Raw genomic sequence first — 24,359 nt, forward strand, 5'->3', positions numbered from 1 at the left:
TCATTGGCCAATGGCGGCCATGTTTTTTGAGATACGCCAATGTCCTTTGAGATATTCATGTAGCATGAGACAAAGACCCACCATACCACATATCAAGTCAATCGGGCAAAGGGTTGCGTAGTTATAGCCATTTTCTAGCTCATTCAAATTATAGCGCCACCTAGTGGCCAAATGCCGCAGTTTTTTTATTGTGACCCCGGACTGAGAGTCTACACATATTTTTCAAGCCCCATGAACATATCTCAAACAGTTCACGAGTTAGGGCCATTTTAGTTAAATATGTTACTTCCGGTTTGGACGTTTTAGCGCCACATAGCGGCCGTGAATTGAAAATTCAACTTTTTTTTGATAATTATTTACATTCACACTCATCAGAACTCATCAGCGTTGGTTTGGTTCCGATCGGGCAAAAATCCAGGGACTAGTTCATTTTTAATTTTTTTCATAAAATGCAAATTAGCGAAAAAATTTGCATACCGGAAATGAAATCGGAGATATACGTTTTTTAAGTTTTGAGCCAATGATTACACTGATATAAAACACTTGGGTGTGCGACAAACGGTTTAGGGGTTACGTGCGCAAACGCGCCTTTCATCGCTGTAGCGCCACCTATGGGCCGATTTGGCTGGCTCCCTGTATCTGAGTAGCGACAAGGACTACTACCATCTGACCAAGTCACAGCTCTGTCGGCTTTACGGTTTGGGCTGCACGATCACTTTTAGGGAAGAATAATAATAAGAAGAAGAAGAAGAAGAATAAAACCTACAAATACAATAGGTTTCTAGCCCTACGGGCTCGAACCCTAATAAAACCTACAAATACAATAGGTTTCTAGCCCTACGGGCTCGAACCCTAAAAACATACAAATACAATAGGTTTCTAGCCCTACGGGCTCGAACCCTAATAATAAAACCAACAAATACAATAGGTTTCTAGCCCTTCGGGCTCGAACCCTAATAAAACTAACAAATACAATAGGTTTCTAGCCCTTCGGGCTCGAACCCTAATAAAACCAACAAATACAATAGGTTTCTAGCCCTTCGGGCTCGAACCCTAATTAAAGCTGGAAGCAGCATTTAGCGGGTTCGAGCAGTCTAAGGCCTCTATTGGCCTTGCCATTGTCAACTAGGCTCAGGAATGGCACCGTAACAAATCCACAACGAATGACACTCTTCCACACCAAGAAATATGACAGAAACGGTTGGTAACTTTTAATACAGACCATGCATGCGTACACTCGTATGCAAAAACGGGCGTAAACCGATAATACCTAAGGGACGAGTGCAATAAACCATTTCTCATGTCTCTATGATGATTTGTTGCTGAGATAGAGATCTTGCTAAACGGTTGCTAAGCTAACCTGTTCGGTTGCCATGGGTGTCAATTAATACCTGTCAATTAATAACACATCAAACCACAAGTCAAACGAACCAAGCCCCGTGTCTTTATAATATTCTACTGCAGAGATGTAGGTCTGGCTAGACGATTGCAAAAAATAATCTGTTTGGTTGCTAAGGGCGTGGCTTGGCAGCTGTCAATTGATAAAGAATGAAGCCATTAGCAAAACAAAGCAACTCCTGTGTCTCTAAAACATTCTATTGCACATATATAGGTCTTTTTTTTAATACAATGCACATTCTTCAAAATAGCTTATTTTGTGTTCTGAAGAATTGATAAAAAAAATACGACCAATTTAAATAGATAATTGGTTCACATTCATGGTCTGCAACAATATTCCAGAAGACCTTGCCATTTAAGTGATGCTTATTTGGTTGAGTCTGGTGACTCTGAAGGCCATTGGAGTACAGTGAGCTCATTGTCATGTTCAAGAAACCAGTTTGAGATCATTTGAGCTTTCTGACATGGTCGATTTTTTTTACTGCTGGAAGTAGCCATCAAAACATGGACATGGTTGGCAACAATCCTCAGGTGGTATGTGTTATCTAATATATCCCATACCATATATCCAATTGTTTCTCCATTTTGATGCTCGGTTTGAACTTCAGCAAGTGTGTTTACCACGTCTAGAAGCCAAAATGGATTGAGTTTATGCTATGTGACTGGCTGATTAGCAATTTGACTAGCAAATGATGTATTTATTAAAGACAAGTTTAAAATAGTAATTTTAAATGTATGATATTTCACCTTTTTGACTGTTGTGAAGGCATGCCTCTTCCGATAAGAATCACATGTTGCATGCTTGTTTTGTGTCATAATATGTATAATAGTACTTAATGGCAAGTCAGTTGGATTAATTATTAAGGAGTAGCGACCTTCACCGTACTCGTTTCACGCTAATATAATAAAGGACCCTGTTATGGTCACAAAAAAAAAAAACTCAACATGATTTTGATGATTATTGACCTAGAGAGTCCAGAGAAATGTACTGTGGTGGAAATTTTGTAATTGCTTGAAAATCTTTGAACAAGTTTGCAAAAGTAGGTTTTATACATCATCACCAATAACTCACAAACCATTTGATAGACATCAATGGTTCAAGAGGCAAAGTTGTTATGAATGAGGAGATCTATCGTTTGATATCAATAGTTTGTGTATTAGTCAAATGTCACATGACACAAAGTTGTCCAGGCCACCAAAATACATGTACATTTTGCCTTTTTTAATGTTTTAGCGCCACCTAGTATCCAAACGCCACCTTCCTTTGTATGTGACCTTGGAGTGATGGTCTACACATATCATCTGAGCCCCATGATGATATGTTAAGCCGTTCTGGATTTATGGCCATTTTAATGTGATAGGCTCAGACCATTTTAAGTTTTGGCGTCCCTAAGCAGCGGTGAAAGAAAAATTTCAACTTTTTTTCAATGATTATTTACATTCACACTCCACAGAAGTCATCTGCATTGGTTTGGTTCCGATCGGTTGAAAAACCAGGAACTAGTTCGCGAAAGTAGGTTTTTGACATCATCAGCAATAACTCACGAACCGTTTGATCGATTGAAGTTGTTCCAGAGGCAAAGTTGCTCAGAATGAAGAGTACTATCATATTATAACCATAGTTTGGGTAAATGTCAAATATCACGTGATACACAGTTGTGCATGCACTCCAAAAGCGATATTACGCCCCCCGGTGGCCGAATAAGTTCATGTTTCTTACAGACCGTCAGGACCATGAGACAAATAAGCCCAGTGAGTGGCGTTTTGATCGGCCTCCGTTAACCCGGCGTAATGAGTGCTCAAACTTCATCGACCAATGGCGGCCATGTTTTTTGATATACGCCAATGTCCATTTAGATATTTATGTAGAATGAGACAAAGACACACCATACCAAATAATAAGTCAATCGGGCAAACTGTTGCGTAGTTATAGACATTTTCTAGCTCATTCAAATTATAGCGCCATCTAGTGGCCAAACGCCACTGTTTTTTTATTGTGACCCCGGACTGAGGGTGTACACATGTGTTCCAAGCCCCATGAAGATATCTCAAACAGTTCAGGAGTTATTGTCATTTTTGCTAAATATGTTACTTCCGGTTTGGATGTTTTAGCGCCACCTAGCGACCGTGAATTGAAAATTGAACTTTTTTTTAATAATTATTCATATTCACACTCAACAGAATTCATCAACGTTGGTTTGTTTTCGATAGGGCAAAAATCCAGGGACTAGTTCATTTTTTTTTTTTTTCATAAAATGCTAATTAGCGAAAAATCTATAATGGCGGAAATGAAATCGGAGATATACGTTTTTCAAGTTTTGAGCCAGTGATTACACTGATATAAGACACTTGGGTGTGCGACAAACGGTTTCGGAGTAACAAGCGCAAACGCGTTTGGTATTGCTATAGCGCCACCTATGGGTCGATATGGCTGGCTCCGTGTATCTGAGTAGCGACAAGGACTACTACCATCTGACCAAATCTCAGTTCTGTCGGCCTTACGGTTTGGGCTGCAGTATCAGTTTTATGGCAGAATAATAATAAGAAGAAGAATAATAAAACCAACAAATACAATAGGTTTCTAGCCCTTCGGGCTCGAACCCTAATAAAACTAACAAATACAATAGGTTTCTAGCCCTTCGGGCTCGAACCCTAATTAAAGCTGCAAGCAGCCTTTAAGCGGGTTTCGAGAATTTGCGCCATTCAATGCAGTTATGCATCCACGAACAGGCTAAGGGGTCAAACCCCAACGAACCCACGATGGATCAAAGTCCCACACACAGAAAAATTATAGAAATGATCAGTATCACCTCAAAGTAGCGTTGCATGATTACACACTCATGACTAGCTGTTTTCCCTTAATAAAAACAACAAAATAAACTTATTCAAAGTTGGTTGGTGTCAGGTAATGGTGTCATAAAATACTGCCTGCAGGTGTAGCCTTTGTCCCCTAGCAGGATTCCATCATAGTCACCTGTATAATAGAAACATGCAGTTCTGTTAGGCCCAAAATTAGTAATCCAGTTAGTTTGTAAAGTCTATTTGACTTGTCACGTCCAAATAATGTGCATAACTCTCTGAAGATACTTGAGTCGTGAACAGAGCCTGGCCATTTCGCCACCAGATTTATAATGTGGAACATAGTCACACACCATCTAAGAGATGTGTTGTATAATTGAATACATTCCCTTGAATAATTATCAAACTAAATGTTATGAATGTTTACTGGCATGGTCATTTCATAATCTTTATGATCAATAATAATGTACCTGCAATAGAGAATTTAGAAATTGCTTAAAAAAATCAAAGAACTAGTTAGCAAAAGTCAGTTTTAAACACCATCACCGATAACTCGTGAACCGTTTGTGTGACATCAATGGATCAAGAGGCAAAGTTGTTCAGAATGAAGAGGAGGACTATTAAATGATATCATTAGTTTGTGTAAGTGTCAAATGTCATGTGATACACAATTGTTTAAGATATGAGATACACGTCAATTTTGCCATTTTTACTGTTTTAGCGCCACCTAGTGTCCAAACGCTACCTTCTTTTGTACGTGACCTCGGAGTGATGGTCTACACATATCAACTGAGCCCCATGATGATATGTTAAGCCCTTCTGGATTTATGGCCATTTTAATGTGATAGGATCTGCCCATTTTAAGTTTTGGCGTCCCTAAGCAACGGTGAAAAGAAATTTCAACTTTTTTTCAATGATTATTTACATTCACACTCCACAGAAGTCATCTGCATTGGTTTGGTTCCGATTCGTTGAAAAACCAAGGACTAGTTCGCGAAAGTAGGTTTTGACATCATCAGCGATAACTCACAAACCGTTTGATTGACAGAAGCGTGTCCAGAGGCAAAGTTGTTCAGAATGAGAAGAGCTATCATATGATACCAATAGTTTCTGTATATGTCAAATGTCACGTGATACAGAATTGATTAAGCACTCCAAAAGCATTATTTCGCCCCCCGGTGGCCGAATGAGTTCATGTTTCTTACAGACCTTCAGGACCATGAGGCAAATAAGCCCAGCAAGTGTCGTTTTTATCGGCGTCAGTTAACCCTGTCTAATGAGTGCTCACATTTAATTGACCGATGGCAGACATGTTTTTTGAGATACGCCAAAGTCCTTTTATACAGTCAAGGTTCATGACACAAAGACACACCATACCAAATAATATGTCGATCGGGCAAACGGTTGGATAGTTATAGCCCTTTTCGAGTTTGTTACTATTATAGCGCCACCTAGTGGTCAAACACCGAGTTTTTTTTATTGTGACCCCGGACTGAGGTTCTACACATATGTTCTAAGCCCGGTGAAGATATCTCAAACCGTTCTCTAGGTATAGCCATTTTAATGAAATAGGTTACTTCCGGGTTTGACGTTTTGATGCCCCCTAGCGACCCTGAATCGAAATTTCGACTTTTTTTCAATGAATATTTACATTCACACTCTACAGAATTTATCAGCGTTGGTTTGGTTCCGATCGGGCAAAAATCCAGGGACTAGTTCATTTTTTATTTTTTTCATAAAATGCAAATTAGCGGAAAAATTTGCATACCGGAAATGAAATCGGAGATATACGTTTTTTAAGTTTTGAGCCAATGATTACACTGATATAAGACACTTGGGTGTGCGACAAACGGTTTAGGAGTAACGAGCCCAAACGCGTTCAGCATCGCTGTAGCGCCACCTATGGGCCGATATGGCTGGGTCACTGTATCTGAGTAGCCTGCACAGATACAACCAACTGACCAAGCCTCAAGTTTCTACGACTTACGGTTTGGGCTGGGCGACCGGTTTTAAGGCGGAAAAATAATAATAATAATAATAATTAAAGCTGCAAGCAGCATTTAGCGGGTTCGAGCAGTCTAAGGCCTCTATTGGCCTTGCCATTGTCAACTAGGCTCAGGAATGGCACCGTAACAAATCCACAACGAATGACACTCTTCCACACCAAGAAATATGACAGAAACGGTTGGTAACTTTTAATACAGACCATGCATGCGTACACTCGTATGCAAAAACGGGCGTAAACCGATAATACCTAAGGGACGAGTGCAATAAACCATTTCTCATGTCTCTATGATGATTTGTTGCAGAGATAGAGATCTTGCTAAACGGTTGCTAAGCTAACCTGTTCGGTTGCCATGGGTGTCAATTAATACCTGTCAATTAATAACACATCAAACCACAAGCCAAACGAACCAAGCCCCGTGTCTTTATAATATTCTACTGCAGAGATGTAGGTTTGGCTAGACGATTGCAAAAAATAATCTGTTTGGTTGCTAAGGGCGTGGCTTGGCAGCTGTCAATTGATAAAGAATGAAGCCATTAGCAAAACAAAGCAACTCCTGTGTCTCTAAAACATTCTATTGCACATATATAGGTCTTTTTTTAATACAATGCACATTCTTCAAAATAGCTTATTTTGTGTTTTGAAGAATTGATAAAAAAAAATACGACCAATTTAAATAGATAATTGATTCACATTCATGGTCTGCAACAATATTCCAGAAGACCTTGCCATTTAAGTGATGCTTATTTGGTTGAGTCTGGTGACTCTGAAGGCCATTGGAGTACAGTGAGCTCATTGTCATGTTCAAGAAACCAGTTTGAGATCATTTGAGCTTTCTGACATGGTCCATTTTTTACTGCTGGAAGTAGCCATCAAAACATGGACATGGTTGGCAACAATCCTCAGGTGGTATGTGTTATCTAATATATCCCATACCATATATCCAATTGTTTCTCCATTTTGATGCTCGGTTTGAACTTCAGCAAGTGTGTTTACCACGTCTAGAAGCCAAAATGGATTGAGTTTATGCTATGTGACTGGCTGATTAGCAATTTGACTAGCAAATGATGTACTTATTAAAGACAAGTTTAAAATAGTAATTTTAAATGTATGATATTTCACCTTTTTGACTGTTGTGAAGGCATGCCTCTTCCGATAAGGATCACATGTTGCATGCTTGTTTTGTGTCATAATATGTATAATAGTACTTAATGGCAAGTCAGTTGGATTAATTATTAAGGAGTAGCGACCTTCACCGTACTCGTTTCACGCTAATATAATAAAGGACCCTGTTATGGTCACAAAACAAAAAAACTCAACATGTTTTTGATGATTATTGACCTAGAGAGTCCAGAGAAATGTACTGTGGTGGAAATTTTGAAGTTGCTTGAAAATCCTTGAACAAGTTTGCAAAAGTAGGTTTTTTACATCATTACCAATAACTCACAAACCATTTGATAGACATCAATGGTTCAAGAGGCAAAGTTGTTATGAATGAGGAGATCTATCGTTTGATATCAATAGTTTGTGTATTAGTCAAATGTCACGTGACACACCGTTGTCTAGGCCACCAAAAGACATGTACATTTAGCCATTTTTACTATTATAGCGCCACCTAGTGTCCAAACGCCACGTTATTTTGTATGTGACCTCGGAGTGATGGTCTACATATATTTCCCGAGGCATATGATGATATGTTTAGCTGTTCTGGATTTATGTCCATTTAAATGTGATAGGCTCCACCCATTTTTTATTTTGGCGCCCCTAAGCGACCGTGAAAGGAAATTTTAACTTTTTTTCAATAATTATTTACAAACACTTCCCAAAGAAGTCATCTGCATTGTTTTGGTTCCGATCGGTCGAAAATCCAGCGACTAGTTCGCGAAAGTAGGTTTTTGACATCATCAGCAATAACTCACGAACCGTTCGATCGATAGAAGTTGTTCCAGAGGCAAAGTTGCTCAGAATGAAGAGTACTATCATATGATACCAATAGTTTCTGTATATGTCAAATGTCACGTGATACACAATTGTTTAAGCACTCCTAAAGCGTTATTTCGCCCCCCGGTGGCCGAATGAGTTCACATTTCTTACAGACCTTAAAGACCATGAGACGAATAAGCCCAGCGAGCGTCGTTTTGTTCGGCCTCCGTTAACCCGGTCTAATAAGTGCTCAAACTTCATTGGCCAATGGCGGCCATGTTTTTTAAGATACGCCAATGTCCTTTTAGATATTCATGTAGAATGAGACAAAGACACACCATACCAAATAATAAGTCAATCGGGCAAACTGTTGCGTAGTTATGGCCATTTTCTAGCTCATTCAAATTATAGCGCCACCTAGTGGCCAAACGCAGCATTTTTTTTACCTTGACCCCGGATTGAGGGTCTACACATATGTTCCAAGCCCCATGAAGATATCTCAAACAGTTCAGGAGTTATGGCCATTTTAGTTCAATATGTTACTTCCGTTTTGGACATTTTTGCGCCCTCTAGCGATGGGGGATGAAAATTTCAACTTTTTTTTAATAATTATTCATATTCACACTCCACAGAACTCATCAGCGTTGGTTTGGTTCCGATAGGGCAAAAATCCAGGGACTAGTTCATTTTTAATTTTTTTCATAAAATGCTAATTAGCGAAAAAATTTGCATACCGGAAATGATATCGGAGATATACGTTTTTTAAGTTTTGAGCCAGTGATTACTCTGATATAAAACACTTGGGTGTGCGACAAACGGTTTAGGAGTAACAAGCGTAAACGTGTTTTTTATCGCTGTAGCGCCACCTATGGGTCGATTTGGCTGGTTCCGTGTATCTGAGTAGCGACAAGGACTACTACCATCTGACCGAGTCTCAGCTCTGTCGGCCTAACGGTTTGGGCTGCAGTATCAGTTCTAGGGAAGAAGTATAATAATAATTAAAGCTGCAAGCAGCATTTAGCGGGTTCGAGCAGTCTAAGGCCTCTATTGGCCTTGCCATTGTCAACTAGGCTCAGGAATGGCACCGTAACAAATCCACAACGAATGACACTCTTCCACAGCAAGAAATATGACAGAAACGGTTGGTAACTTTTAATACAGACCATGCATGCGTACACTCGTATGCAAAAACGGGCGTAAACCGATAATACCTAAGGGACGAGTGCAATAAACCATTTCTCATGTCTCTATGATGATTTGTTGCAGAGATAGAGATCTTGCTAAACGGTTGCTAAGCTAACCTGTTCGGTTGCCATGGGTGTCAATTAATACCTGTCAATTAATAACACATCAAACCACAAGCCAAACGAACCAAGCCCCGTGTCTTTATAATATTCTACTGCAGAGATGTAGGTCTGGCTAGACAATTGCAAAAAATAATCTGTTTGGTTGCTAAGGGCGTGGCTTGGCAGCTGTCAATTGATAAAGAATGAAGCCATTAGCAAAACAAAGCAACTCCTGTGTCTCTAAAACATTCTATTGCACATATATAGGTCTTTTTTTTAATACAATGCACATTCTTCAAAATAGCTTATTTTGTGTTCTGAAGAATTGATAAAAAAAATACGACCAATTTAAATAGATAATTGATTCACATTCATGGTCTGCAACAATATTCCAGAAGACCTTGCCATTTAAGTGATGCTTATTTGGTTTAGTCTGGTGACTCTGAAGGCCATTGGAGTACAGTGAGCTCATTATCATGTTTAAGAAACCAGTTTGAGATCATTTGAGCTTTCTGACATGGTCCATTTTTTACTGCTGGAAGTAGCCATCAAAACATGGACATGGTTGGCAACAATCCTCAGGTGGTATGTGTTATCTAATATATCCCATACCATATATCCAATTGTTTCTCCATTTTGATGCTCGGTTTGAACTTCAGCAAGTGTGTTTACCACGTCTAGAAGCCAAAATGGATTGAGTTTATGCTATGTGACTGGCTGATTAGCAATTTGATTAGCAAATGATGTACTTATTAAAGACAAGTTTAAAACAGTAATTTTAAATGTATGATATTTCACCTTTTTGACTGTTGTGAAGGCATGCCTCTTCCGATAAGGATCACATGTTGCATGCTTGTTTTGTGTCATAATATGTATAATAGTACTTAATGGCAAGTCAGTTGGATTAATTATTAAGGAGTAGCGACCTTCACCGTACTCGTTTCACGCTAATATAATAAAGGACCCTGTTATGGTCACAAAACAAAAAAAACTCAACATGTTTTTGATGATTATTGACCTAGAGAGTCCAGAGAAATGTACTGTGGTGGAAATTTTGAAATTGCTTGAAAATCCTTGAACAAGTTTGCAAAAGTAGGTTTTTTACATCATCACCAATAACTCACAAACCATTTGATAGACATCAATGGTTCAAGAGGCAAAGTTGTTATGAATGAGGAGATCTATCGTTTGATATCAATAGTTTGTGTATTAGTCAAATGTCACGTGACACACCGTTGTCTAGGCCACCAAAAGACATGTACATTTAGCCATTTTTACTATTATAGCGCCACCTAGTGTCCAAACGCCACGTTATTTTGTATGTGACCTCGGAGTGATGGTCTACATATATTTCCCGAGGCATATGATGATATGTTTAGCTGTTCTGGATTTATGGCCATTTAAATGTGATAGGCTCCACCCATTTTTTTATTTTGGCGCCCCTAAGCGACCGTGAAAGGAAATTTTAACTTTTTTTCAATAATTATTTACAAACACTTCCCAAAGAAGTCATCTGCATTGTTTTGGTTCCGATCGGTCGAAAATCCAACGACTAGTTCGCGAAAGTAGGTTTTTGACATCATCAGCAATAACTCACAAACTGTTCGATCGATAGAAGTTGTTCCAGAGGCAAAGTTGCTCAGAATGAAGAGTACTATCATATGATACCAATAGTTTCTGTATATGTCAAATGTCACGTGATACACAATTGTTTAAGCACTCCTAAAGCGTTATTTCGCCCCCCGGTGGCCGAATGAGTTCACATTTCTTACAGACCTTAAAGACCATGAGACGAATAAGCCCAGCGAGCGTCGTTTTGTTCGGCCTCCGTTAACCCGGTCTAATAAGTGCTCAAACTTCATTGGCCAATGGCGGCCATGTTTTTTAAGATACGCCAATGTCCTTTTAGATATTCATGTAGAATGAGACAAAGACACACCATACCAAATAATAAGTCAATCGGGCAAACTGTTGCGTAGTTATGGCCATTTTCTAGCTCATTCAAATTATAGCGCCACCTAGTGGCCAAACGCAACATTTTTTTTACCTTGACCCCGGATTGAGGGTCTACACATATGTTCCAAGCCCCATGAAGATATCTCAAACAGTTCAGGAGTTATGGCCATTTTAGTTCAATATGTTACTTCCGTTTTGGACATTTTTGCGCCCTCTAGCGATGGGGGATGAAAATTTCAACTTTTTTTTAATAATTATTCATATTCACACTCCACAGAACTCATCAGCGTTGGTTTGGTTCCGATAGGGCAAAAATCCAGGGACTAGTTCATTTTTTATTTTTTTCATAAAATGCTAATTAGCGAAAAATCTATAATGGCGGAAATGAAATCGGAGATATACGTTTTTTAAGTTTTGAGCCAGTGATTACTCTGATATAAAACACTTGGGTGTGCGACAAACGGTTTAGGAGTAACAAGTGTAAACGCGTTTTTTATCGCTGTAGCGCCACCTATGGGTCGATTTGGCTGGCTCCGTGTATCTGAGTAGCGACAAGGACTACTACCATCTGACCGAGTCTCAGCTCTGTCGGCCTTACGGTTTGGGCTGCAGTATCAGTTCTAGGGAAGAAGTATAATAATAATAATAAAACCAACAAATACAATAGGTTTCTAGCCCTTCGGGCTCGAACCCTAATTAAAGCTGCAAGCAGCCTTTAAGCGGGTTTCGAGTATTTATGCCAGTCAATGGAGCAGTGCATCCACGAACAGTGTAAGGGGTCAGACCCCAACGAACCCACGACGGATCAAACTCCCACCAACACAGAAAAATTATAGAAATTATCAGTTTCAGCTCAAAGAAGCGTTGCATGCTTACACACTCATGACTAGCTGTTTTCTCTCAATCAAACAACAAAATAAACTAATTCAAAGTTGGTTGGTGTCAGGTAATGGTATCATAAAATACTGCCTGCAGGCATAGCCTTTATCCCCTAGCAGGATTCCATCATAGTCACCTATATAATAGAAAAATGCAGTTCTGTTAGGCCCAAAATTAGTAATCCAGTTAGTTTGTAAAGTCTATTTGACTTGCCACGTCCAAATAATGTGCATAACTCTCCGATACTTGAGTCGTGAACAGAGCCTGGCCATTTCGCCACCAGATTTATAATGTGGAACATAGTCACACACCATCTAAGAGATGTGTTGTATAATTGAATACATTCCCTTGAATAATTATCAAACTAAATGTTATGAATGTTTACTGGCATGGTCATTTCATAATCTTTATGATCAATTATAATGTACCTGCAATAGAGAATTTAGAAATTGCTTAAAAAAATCAAAGAACTAGTTAGCAAAAGTCAGTTTTAAACACCATCACCGATAACTCGTGAACCGTTTGTGTGACATCAATGGATCAAGAGGCAAAGTTGTTCAGAATGAAGAGGAGGACTATTAAATGATATCATTAGTTTGTGTAAGTGTCAAATGTCATGTGATACACAATTGTTTAAGATATGAGATACACGTCAATTTTGCCATTTTTACTGTTTTAGCGCCACCTAGTGTCCAAACGCTACCTCCTTTTTTTACGTGACCTCGGAGTGATGGTCTACACATATCAACTGAGCCCCATGATGATATGTTAAGCCCTTCTGGATTTATGGCCATTTTAATGTGATAGGATCTGCCCATTTTAAGTTTTGGCGTCCCTAAGCAACGGTGAAAAGAAATTTCAACTTTTTTTCAATGATTATTTACATTCACACTCCACAGAAGTCATCTGCATTGGTTTGGTTCCGATCGGTTGAAAAACCAGGAACTAGTTCGCGAAAGTAGGTTTTTGACATCATCAGCGATAACTCACGAACCGTTTGATCGACAGAAGCATGTCCAGAGGCAAAGTTGTTCAGAATGAGAAGAGCAATCTTATGATACCAATAGTTTCTGTATATGTCAAATGTCACGTGATACAGAATTGTTTATGCACTCCAAAAGCGCTATTTCGCCCCCCGGTGGCCAAATGAGTTCACATTTCTTACAGACCTTAAAGACCGTGAGACGAATAAGCCCAGCGAGTGTCGTTTTGATCGGCCTCCGTTTACCCGGTATAATGAGTGCTCACATTTAATTGACCGATGGCAGACTTGTTTTTTGAGATACGCCAAAGTCCTTTTATACAGTCAAGGTTCATGACACAAAGACACACCATACCAAATAATTAGTCGATCGGGCAAACGGTTGCTTAGTTATAGCCCTTTTCGAGTTCTTTGCTATTATAGCGCCACCTAGTGGCCAAACACCGAGTTTTTTTTATTGTGACCCCAGACTGAGGGTCTACACATATGGTCTAAGCCCCGTGAAGATATCTCAAACCGTTCTCTAGGTATAGCCATTTTAATGAAATAGGCTACTTCCGGGTTTGACGTTTTGATGCCCCCTAGCGACCCTGAATCGAAATTTCAACTTTTTTTCAATGAATATTTACATTCACACTCCACAGAATTTATCAGCGTTGGTTTGGTTCCGATCGGGCAAAAATCCAGGGACTAGTTCATTTTTTTTTTTTTTCCTAAAATGCAAATTAGCGGGAAAATTTCCATACCGGAAATGAAATCGGGGATATACGTTTTTTAGGTTTTGAGCCAATGATTACAATGATATAAAACACTTGGGTGTGCGACAAACGGTTTAGGAGTAACGAGCGTTAACGTGCGCAAACACGCTTTTCATCGCTGTAGCGCCACCTATGGGCCGATTTGGCTGGGTCACTGTATCTGAGTAGCCTGCACAGATACAACCAAATGACCAAGTGTCGAGTTTCTACGACTTACGGTTTGGGCTGGGCGACCGGTTTTATGGCGGAAAAATAATAATAATAATATTAAAGCTGCAAGCAGCATTTAGCGGGTTCGAGCAGTCTAAGGCCTCTATTGGCCTTGCCATTGTCAACTAGGCTCAGGAATGGCACCGTAACAAATCCACAACGAATGACACTCTTCCACACCAAGAAATATGACAGAAACGGTTGGTAACTTTTAATACAGACCATGCATGCGTACACTCGTATGCAAAAACGGGCGTAAACCGATAATACCTAAGGGACGAGTGCAATAAACCATTTCTCATGTCTCTATGATGATTTGTTGCAGAGATAGAGATCTTGCTAAACGGTTGCTAAGCTAACCTGTTCGGTTGCCATGGGTGTCAATTAATACCTGTCAATTAATAACACATCAAACCACAAGTCAAACGAACCAAGCCCCGTGTCTTTATAATATTCTACTGCAGAGATGTAGGTCTGGCTAGACGATTGCAAAAAATAATCTGTTTGGTTGCTAAGGGCGTGGCTTGGCAGCTGTCAATTGATAAAGAATGAAGCCATTAGCAAAACAAAGCAACTCCTGTGTCTCCAAAACATTCTATTGCACATATATAGGTCTTTTTTTTAATACAATGCACATTCTTCAAAATAGCTTATTTTGTGTTCTGAAGAATTGATAAAAAAAATACGACCAATTTAAATAGATAATTGATTCACATTCATGGTCTGCAACAATATTCCAGAAGACCTTGCCATTTAAGTGATGCTTATTTGGTTGAGTCTGGTGACTCTGAAGGCCATTGGAGTACAGTGAGCTCATTGTCATGTTCAAGAAACCAGTTTGAGATCATTTGAGCTTTCTGACATGGTCGATTTTTTTTACTGCTGGAAGTAGCCATCAAAACATGGACATGGTTGGCAACAATCCTCAGGTGGTATGTGTTATCTAATATATCCCATACCATATATCCAATTCTTTCTCCATTTTGATGCTCGGTTTGAACTTCAGCAAGTGTTTACCACGTCTAGAAGCCAAAATGGATTGAGTTTATGCTATGTGACTGGCTGATTAGCAATTTGACTAGCAAATGATGTATTTATTAAAGACAAGTTTAAAATAGTAATTTTAAATGTATGATATTTCACCTTTTTGACTGTTGTGAAGGCATGCCTCTTCCGATAAGAATCACATGTTGCATGCTTGTTTTGTGTCATAATATGTATAATAGTACTTAATGGCAAGTCAGTTGGATTATTTCTTAAGGAGTAGCGACCTATAACATACTCGTTTCACGCTAATATAATAAAGCACCCTGTTATGGTCACAAAACTAAAAAATACTCAACATATTTTTGATGATTATTGACCTAGAGAGTCCAAAGAAATGTACTGTGGTGGAAATTTTGAAATTGCTTGAAAATCCTTGAACAAGTTAGCAAAAGTAGGTTTTTTACATCATAACCAATAAGTCAAAAACAATTTGATAGACATCAATGGTTCAAGAGGCAAAGTTGTTATGAATAAGGAGATCTATCGTTTGATATGAATAGTTTTTGTATTAGTCAAATGTCACGTGACACAGAGTTGTCTAGGCCACCAAAAGACATGTACATTTAGCCATTTTTACTGTTATAGCACCACCTAGTGTCCAAACGCCATGTTATTTTGTATGGGACCTCGGAGTGATGATCTACATATATTTCCCGAGGCATATGATGATATGTTAAGCCGTTCTGGATTTATGGCCATTTAAATGTGATAGGCTCCACCCATTCTTTTATTTTGGCGCCCCTAAGCGACCGTGAAAGGAAATTTCTACTTTTTTTCAATAATTATTTACAAACACTTCCCACAGAAGTCATCTGCATTGTTTTGGTTCCGATCGGTCGAAAATCCAACGACTAGTTTGCGAAGGTAGGTTTTTGACCTCATCAGCGATAACTCACAAACTATTCGATTGACAGAAGTTGTTCCAGAGGCAAAGTTGCTCAGATAGAAGAGTACTATCCTATGATACCAATAGTTTCTGTATATGTCAAATGTCACGTGATACACAATTGTTTAAGCACTCCTAAAGCGTTATTTCGCCCCCCGGTGGCCGAATGAGTTCACATTTCTTACAGACCTTAAAGACCATGAGACGAATAAGCCCAGCGAGCGTTGTTTTGTTCGGCCTCCGTTAACCCGGTCTAATAAGTGCTCAAACTTCATTGGCCAATGGCGGCCATGTTTTTTAAGATACGCCAATGTCCTTTTAGATATTCATGTAGAATGAGACAAAGACACACCATACCAAATAATAAGTCAATCGGGCAAACTGTTGCGTAGTTATGGCCATTTTGTAGCTCATCCAAATTATAGCGCCACCTAGTGGCCAAACGCAGGATTCTTTTTACTGTGACCCCGGATTGAGGGTCTACACATATGTTCCAAGCCCCATGAAGATATCTCAAACAGTTCAGGAGTTATGGCCATTTTAGTTCAATATGTTACTTCCGTTTTGGACATTTTTGCGCCCTCTAGCGATGGGGGATGAAAATTTCAACTTTTTTTTAATAATTATTCATATTCACACTCCACAGAACTCATCAGCGTTGGTTTTGTTCCAATAGGGCAAAAATCCAGGGACTAGTTCATTTTTTATTTTTTTCATAAAATGCTAATTAGCGAAAAAATTTGCATACCGGAAATGAATTCGGAGATATACATTTTTTAAGTTTTGAGCCAGTGATTACTCTGATATAAAATACTTGGGTGTGCAACAAACGGTTTAGGAGTAACATGCGTAAACGCGTTTTTTATCGCTGTAGCGCCACCTATGGGTCGATTTGGCTGGCTCCGTATATCTGAGTAGCGACAAGGACTACAACCATCTGACCAAGTCTCAGCCCTGTCGGCCTTACGGTTTGGGCTGCAGTATCAGTTCTAGGGAAGAAGTATAATAATAATAATAAAACCAACAAATACAATAGGTTTCTAGCCCTTCGGGCTCGAACCCTAAAAAATCCTTACAAAAACAATAGGTTTTCAGCACTTCGTGCTCGAAACCCTAATTAAAGCTGCAAGCAGCCTTTAAGCGGGTTTCGAGTATTTATGCCAGTCAATGGAGCAGTGCATCCACGAACAGTGTAAGGGGTCAGACCCCAACGAACCCACGACGGATCAAACTCCCACCAACACAGAAAAATTATAGAAATTATCAGTATCAGCTCAAAGAAGCGTTGCATGCTTACACACTCATGACTAGCTGTTTTCTCTCAATCAAACAACAAAATAAACTAATTCAAAGTTGGTTGGTGTCAGGTAATGGTATCATAAAATACTGCCTGCAGGCATAGCCTTTATCCCCTAGCAGGATTCCATCATAGTCACCTATATAATAGAAAAATGCAGTTCTGTTAGGCCCAAAATTAGTAATCCAGTTAGTTTGTAAAGTCTATTTGACTTGCCACGTCCAAATAATGTGCATAACTCTCCGATACTTGAGTCGTGAACAGAGCCTGGCCATTTCGCCACCAGATTTATAATGTGGAACATAGTCACACACCATCTAAGAGATGTGTTGTATAATTGAATACATTCCCTTGAATAATTATCAAACTAAATGTTATGAATGTTTACTGGCATGGTCATTTCATAATCTTTATGATCAATTATAATGTACCTGCAATAGAGAATTTAGAAATTGCTTAAAAAAATCAAAGAACTAGTTAGCAAAAGTCAGTTTTAAACACCATCACCGATAACTCGTGAACCGTTTGTGTGACATCAATGGATCAAGAGGCAAAGTTGTTCAGAATGAAGAGGAGGACTATTAAATGATATCATTAGTTTGTGTAAGTGTCAAATGTCATGTGATACACAATTGTTTAAGATATGAGATACACGTCAATTTTGCCATTTTTACTGTTTTAGCGCCACCTAGTGTCCAAACGCTACCTCCTTTTTTTACGTGACCTCGGAGTGATGGTCTACACATATCAACTGAGCCCCATGATGATATGTTAAGCCCTTCTGGATTTATGGCCATTTTAATGTGATAGGATCTGCCCATTTTAAGTTTTGGCGTCCCTAAGCAACGGTGAAAAGAAATTTCAACTTTTTTTCAATGATTATTTACATTCACACTCCACAGAAGTCATCTGCATTGGTTTGGTTCCGATCGGTTGAAAAACCAGGAACTAGTTCGCGAAAGTAGGTTTTTGACATCATCAGCGATAACTCACGAACCGTTTGATCGACAGAAGCATGTCCAGAGGCAAAGTTGTTCAGAATGAGAAGAGCAATCTTATGATACCAATAGTTTCTGTATATGTCAAATGTCACGTGATACAGAATTGTTTATGCACTCCAAAAGCGCTATTTCGCCCCCCGGTGGCCAAATGAGTTCACATTTCTTACAGACCTTAAAGACCGTGAGACGAATAAGCCCAGCGAGTGTCGTTTTGATCGGCCTCCGTTTACCCGGTATAATGAGTGCTCACATTTAATTGACCGATGGCAGACTTGTTTTTTGAGATACGCAGAAGTCCTCTTATACAGTCAAGGTTCATGACACAAAGACACACCATACCAAATAATTAGTCGATCGGGCAAACGGTTGCTTAGTTATAGCCCTTTTCGAGTTCTTTGCTATTATAGCGCCACCTAGTGGCCAAACACCGAGTTTTTTTTATTGTGAACCCAGACTGAGGGTCTACACATATGGTCTAAGCCCCGTGAAGATATCTCAAACCGTTCTCTAGGTATAGCCATTTTAATGAAATAGGCTACTTCCGGGTTTGACGTTTTGATGCCCCCTAGCGACCCTGAATCGAAATTTCAACTTTTTTTCAATGAATATTTACATTCACACTCCACAGAATTTATCAGCGTTGGTTTGGTTCCGATCGGGCAAAAATCCAGGGACTAGTTCATTTTTTTTTTTTTTCCTAAAATGCAAATTAGCGGGAAAATTTGCATACCGGAAATGAAATCGGGGATATACGTTTTTTAGGTTTTGAGCCAATGATTACAATGATATAAAACACTTGGGTGTGCGACAAACGGTTTAGGAGTAACGAGCGTTAACGTGCGCAAACACGCTTTTCATCGCTGTAGCGCCACCTATGGGCCGATTTGGCTGGGTCACTGTATCTGAGTAGCCTGCACAGATACAACCAAATGACCAAGTGTCGAGTTTCTACGACTTACGGTTTGGGCTGGGCGACCGGTTTTATGGCGGAAAAATAATAATAATAATAATTAAAGCTGCAAGCAGCATTTAGCGGGTTCGAGCGATTTAAGGCATCTAAGGTACGTCTGCCATCGCCGATCAGTTTCAAGAATCGCACCATAACAGATCAAGGACGGACGACACTCTAGCGCACCAAGTAAAATGTCAGAAACATTTAATACAGTTGCAGAGATATAGATCTTGCTAAAAGGTTGCTAAGCTAATCCGTTTGGTTGCTATTGGCGTGGAATGGCACCTGCCAATTAATAACACATCAAACCACAAGTGGCGAAACAACTCCAGTGACTCTGCGATGCTCTATTGCAGAGATGGAGGTCTAGCTTAATGGTTGCTAAGTTAACAGTTTAGTTGCTATGGGTGTGGTATGGCACCTGCCAATTGATATTACATTAAGTCACAAGTGAAATTAACCGAACCCCTGTGTCTCTACAATATTCAACTGCAGAGATACACGTCTGTGTAACTGATTGTAGAGCTAATCTGTTTAGTTGCTATGGGCATAGCTTGTCACCTGTCATATTATAATACACTTTTCCATGAGTAGAACGAAGCAACTTCTTTGTCTCTATGACATTCGATTGCAGAGATATTGGTCTTTTTTGTTAATTTAATGCATATTTTTCAACATAGCCTCTTTTGTGTTTTGAAGAATTAAAATTGAATTTAAAATTTAGGACAATTTTAAATGGATACATTGATTCATATTCATGAATACATTGTGGTCAGTAGGACATTGACATTGTCTGCAATAATATTTTAGAAGGACGTGCCATTTAAATTATGTTTCTTTGGTAGACACACCTCACATGATATATCCCATTTCTTCTCAATTTTGATGTTTGGTTTGAACTTCAGGAAGTCATGTTTACCATGTCTAAATGCCTAAATGCATTGAGTTGCTGCCATGTGACTGGCTGAGTAGCAATTTGGGTTTACATGCAATTAAACTGGTTTTATCTAATAAAGGTGTGTTGTATATATATATATATCAACACAGCATCTTAAAACCAGCCAGACATGTGCTATATTTATAGATGTGTAAATATGGAGCAACTTTTAATCTGTAATACATTATATCTCTAACACTGTCTTCCTGTGAGACATATTTCATTACACACACATGCACAGTCTCGATCACACAAGACACACAGAACTATACAGTGCATTCACACTCTTATGATAAAGAGGGAAATGATACCCAGAAACATACACACATGCACACTACACACCTTTATCCTGCACACATTTATCGTTCCTTAAGCAAAGCTACATGCATTGTGATCTGGTGACTCTATAAGAAAGCCATTGAAATGAATGATATTTCACCTTTTTGACTCTTATGAAGGAAAGCCTATTCCTATGAGCATCACATTTTGCATGATTGTTAAGTATCATAATATGTATAATAGTACTAAATGGCAAGTCAGTTGGATCATTTATTAAGGACTAGCGACCTTCACCGTACTCGATTCACGCTAATATCAAAAAGGACACTGTTATGGTCACAAAACTAAAAAAACTCAACATGTTTTTGATGATTATTGACCTAGAGAGTCCAGAGAAATGTACTGTGGTGGAAATTTTGTAATTGCTTGAAAATCTTTGAACAAGTTTGCAAAAGTAGGTTTTATACATCATCACCAATAACTCACAAACCATTTGATAGACATCAATGGTTCAAGAGGCAAAGTTGTTATGAATGAGGAGATCTATCGTTTGATATCAATAGTTTGTGTATTAGTCAAATGTCACATGACACAAAGTTGTCCAGGCCACCAAAATACATGTACATTTTGCCTTTTTTAATGTTTTAGCGCCACCTAGTATCCAAACGCCACCTTCCTTTGTATGTGACCTTGGAGTGATGGTCTACACATATCATCTGAGCCCCATGATGATATGTTAAGCCGTTCTGGATTTATGGCCATTTTAATGTGATAGGCTCAGACCATTTTAAGTTTTGGCGTCCCTAAGCAGCGGTGAAAGAAAAATTGCAACTTTTTTTCAATGATTATTTACATTCACACTCCACAGAAGTCATCTGCATTGGTTTGGTTCCGATCGGTTGAAAAACCAGGAACTAGTTCGCGAAAGTAGGTTTTTGACATCATCAGCGATAACTCACGAACCGTTTGATCAATAGAAGTTGTTCCAGAGGCAAAGTTGCTCAGAATGAAGAGTACTATCATATTATAACCATAGTTTGGGTAAATGTCAAATATCACGTGATACACAGTTGTGCATGCACTCCAAAAGCGCTATTACGCCCCCCGGTGGCCGAATAAGTTCATGTTTCTTACACACCGTCAGGACCATGAGACAAATAAGCCCAGTGAGTGGCGATTTGATCGGCCTCCGTTAACCCGGCGTAATGAGTGCTCAAACTTCATCGACCAATGGCGGCCATGTTTTTTGATATACGCCAATGTCCATTTAGATATTTATGTAGAATGAGACAAAGACACACCATACCAAATAATAAGTCAATCGGGCAAACTGTTGCGTAGTTATAGACATTTTCTAGCTCATTCAAATTATAGCGCCATCTAGTGGCCAAACGCCACTGTTTTTTTATTGTGACCCCGGACTGAGGGTCTACACATGTGTTCAAAGCCCCATGAAGATATCTCAAACAGTTCAGGAGTTATGGCCATTTTAGCTAAATATGTTACTTCCGGTTTGGATGTTTTAGCGCCACCTAGCGACCGTGAATTGAAAATTGAACTTTTTTTTAATAATTATTCATATTCACACTCCACAGAACTCATCAGCGTTGGTTTGGTTCCAATAGGGCAAAAATCCAGGGACTAGTTCATTTTTTTTTTTTTTCATAAAATGCTAATTAGCGAAAAATCTATAATGGCGGAAATGAAATCGGAGATATACGTTTTTTAAGTTTTGAGCCAGTGATTACACTGATATAAGACACTTGGGTGTGCGACAAACGGTTTCGGAGTAACAAGCGCAAACGCGTTTGGTATTGCTATAGCGCCACCTATGGGTCGATATGGCTGGCTCCGTGTATCTGAGTAGCGACAAGGACTACTACCATCTGACCAAGTCTCAGCTCTGTCGGCCTTACGGTTTGGGCTGCAGTATCAGTTTTATGGCAGAATAATAATAAGAAGAATAATAAAACCAACAAATACAATAGGTTTCTAGCCCTTCGGGCTCGAACCCTAAAAATCCTTACAAAAACAATAGGTTTTCAGCACTTCGTGCTCGAAACCCTAATTAAAGCTGCAAGCAGCCTTTAAGCGGGTTTCGAGTATTTATGCCAGTCAATGGAGCAGTGCATCCACGAACAGTGTAAGGGGTCAGACCCCAACGAACCCACGACGGATCAAACTCCCACCAACACAGAAAAATTATAGAAATTATCAGTATCAGCTCAAAGAAGCGTTGCATGCTTACACACTCATGACTAGCTGTTTTCTCTCAATCAAACAACAAAATAAACTAATTCAAAGTTGGTTGGTGTCAGGTAATGGTATCATAAAATACTGCCTGCAGGCATAGCCTTTATCCCCTAGCAGGATTCCATCATAGTCACCTATATAATAGAAAAATGCAGTTCTGTTAGGCCCAAAATTAGTAATCCAGTTAGTTTGTAAAGTCTATTTGACTTGCCACGTCCAAATAATGTGCATAACTCTCCGATACTTGAGTCGTGAACAGAGCCTGGCCATTTCGCCACCAGATTTATAATGTGGAACATAGTCACACACCATCTAAGAGATGTGTTGTATAATTGAATACATTCCCTTGAATAATTATCAAACTAAATGTTATGAATGTTTACTGGCATGGTCATTTCATAATCTTTATGATCAATTATAATGTACCTGCAATAGAGAATTTAGAAATTGCTTAAAAAAATCAAAGAACTAGTTAGCAAAAGTCAGTTTTAAACACCATCACCAATAACTCGTGAACCGTTTGTGTGACATCAATGGATCAAGAGGCAAAGTTGTTCAGAATGAAGAGGAGGACTATTAAATGATATCATTAGTTTGTGTAAGTGTCAAATGTCATGTGATACACAATTGTTTAAGATATGAGATACACGTCAATTTTGCCATTTTTACTGTTTTAGCGCCACCTAGTGTCCAAACGCTACCTCCTTTTTTTACGTGACCTCGGAGTGATGGTCTACACATATCAACTGAGCCCCATGATGATATGTTAAGCCCTTCTGGATTTATGGCCATTTTAATGTGATAGGATCTGCCCATTTTAAGTTTTGGCGTCCCTAAGCAACGGTGAAAAGAAATTTCAACTTTTTTTCAATGATTATTTACATTCACACTCCACAGAAGTCATCTGCATTGGTTTGGTTCCGATCGGTTGAAAAACCAGGAACTAGTTCGCGAAAGTAGGTTTTTGACATCATCAGCGATAACTCACGAACCGTTTGATCGACAGAAGCATGTCCAGAGGCAAAGTTGTTCAGAATGAGAAGAGCAATCTTATGATACCAATAGTTTCTGTATATGTCAAATGTCACGTGATACAGAATTGTTTATGCACTCCAAAAGCGCTATTTCGCCCCCCGGTGGCCAAATGAGTTCACATTTCTTACAGACCTTAAAGACCGTGAGACGAATAAGCCCAGCGAGTGTCGTTTTGATCGGCCTCCGTTTACCCGGTATAATGAGTGCTCACATTTAATTGACCGATGGCAGACTTGTTTTTTGAGATACGCCAAAGTCCTTTTATACAGTCAAGGTTCATGACACAAAGACACACCATACCAAATAATTAGTCGATCGGGCAAACGGTTGCTTAGTTATAGCCCTTTTCGAGTTCTTTGCTATTATAGCGCCACCTAGTGGCCAAACACCGAGTTTTTTTTATTGTGACCCCAGACTGAGGGTCTACACATATGGTCTAAGCCCCGTGAAGATATCTCAAACCGTTCTCTAGGTAT

The sequence above is a fragment of the Triplophysa dalaica genome, chromosome 10 (assembly GCF_015846415.1).
Source record: "Triplophysa dalaica isolate WHDGS20190420 chromosome 10, ASM1584641v1, whole genome shotgun sequence".
Lineage (NCBI taxonomy): Eukaryota > Metazoa > Chordata > Actinopteri > Cypriniformes > Nemacheilidae > Triplophysa > Triplophysa dalaica.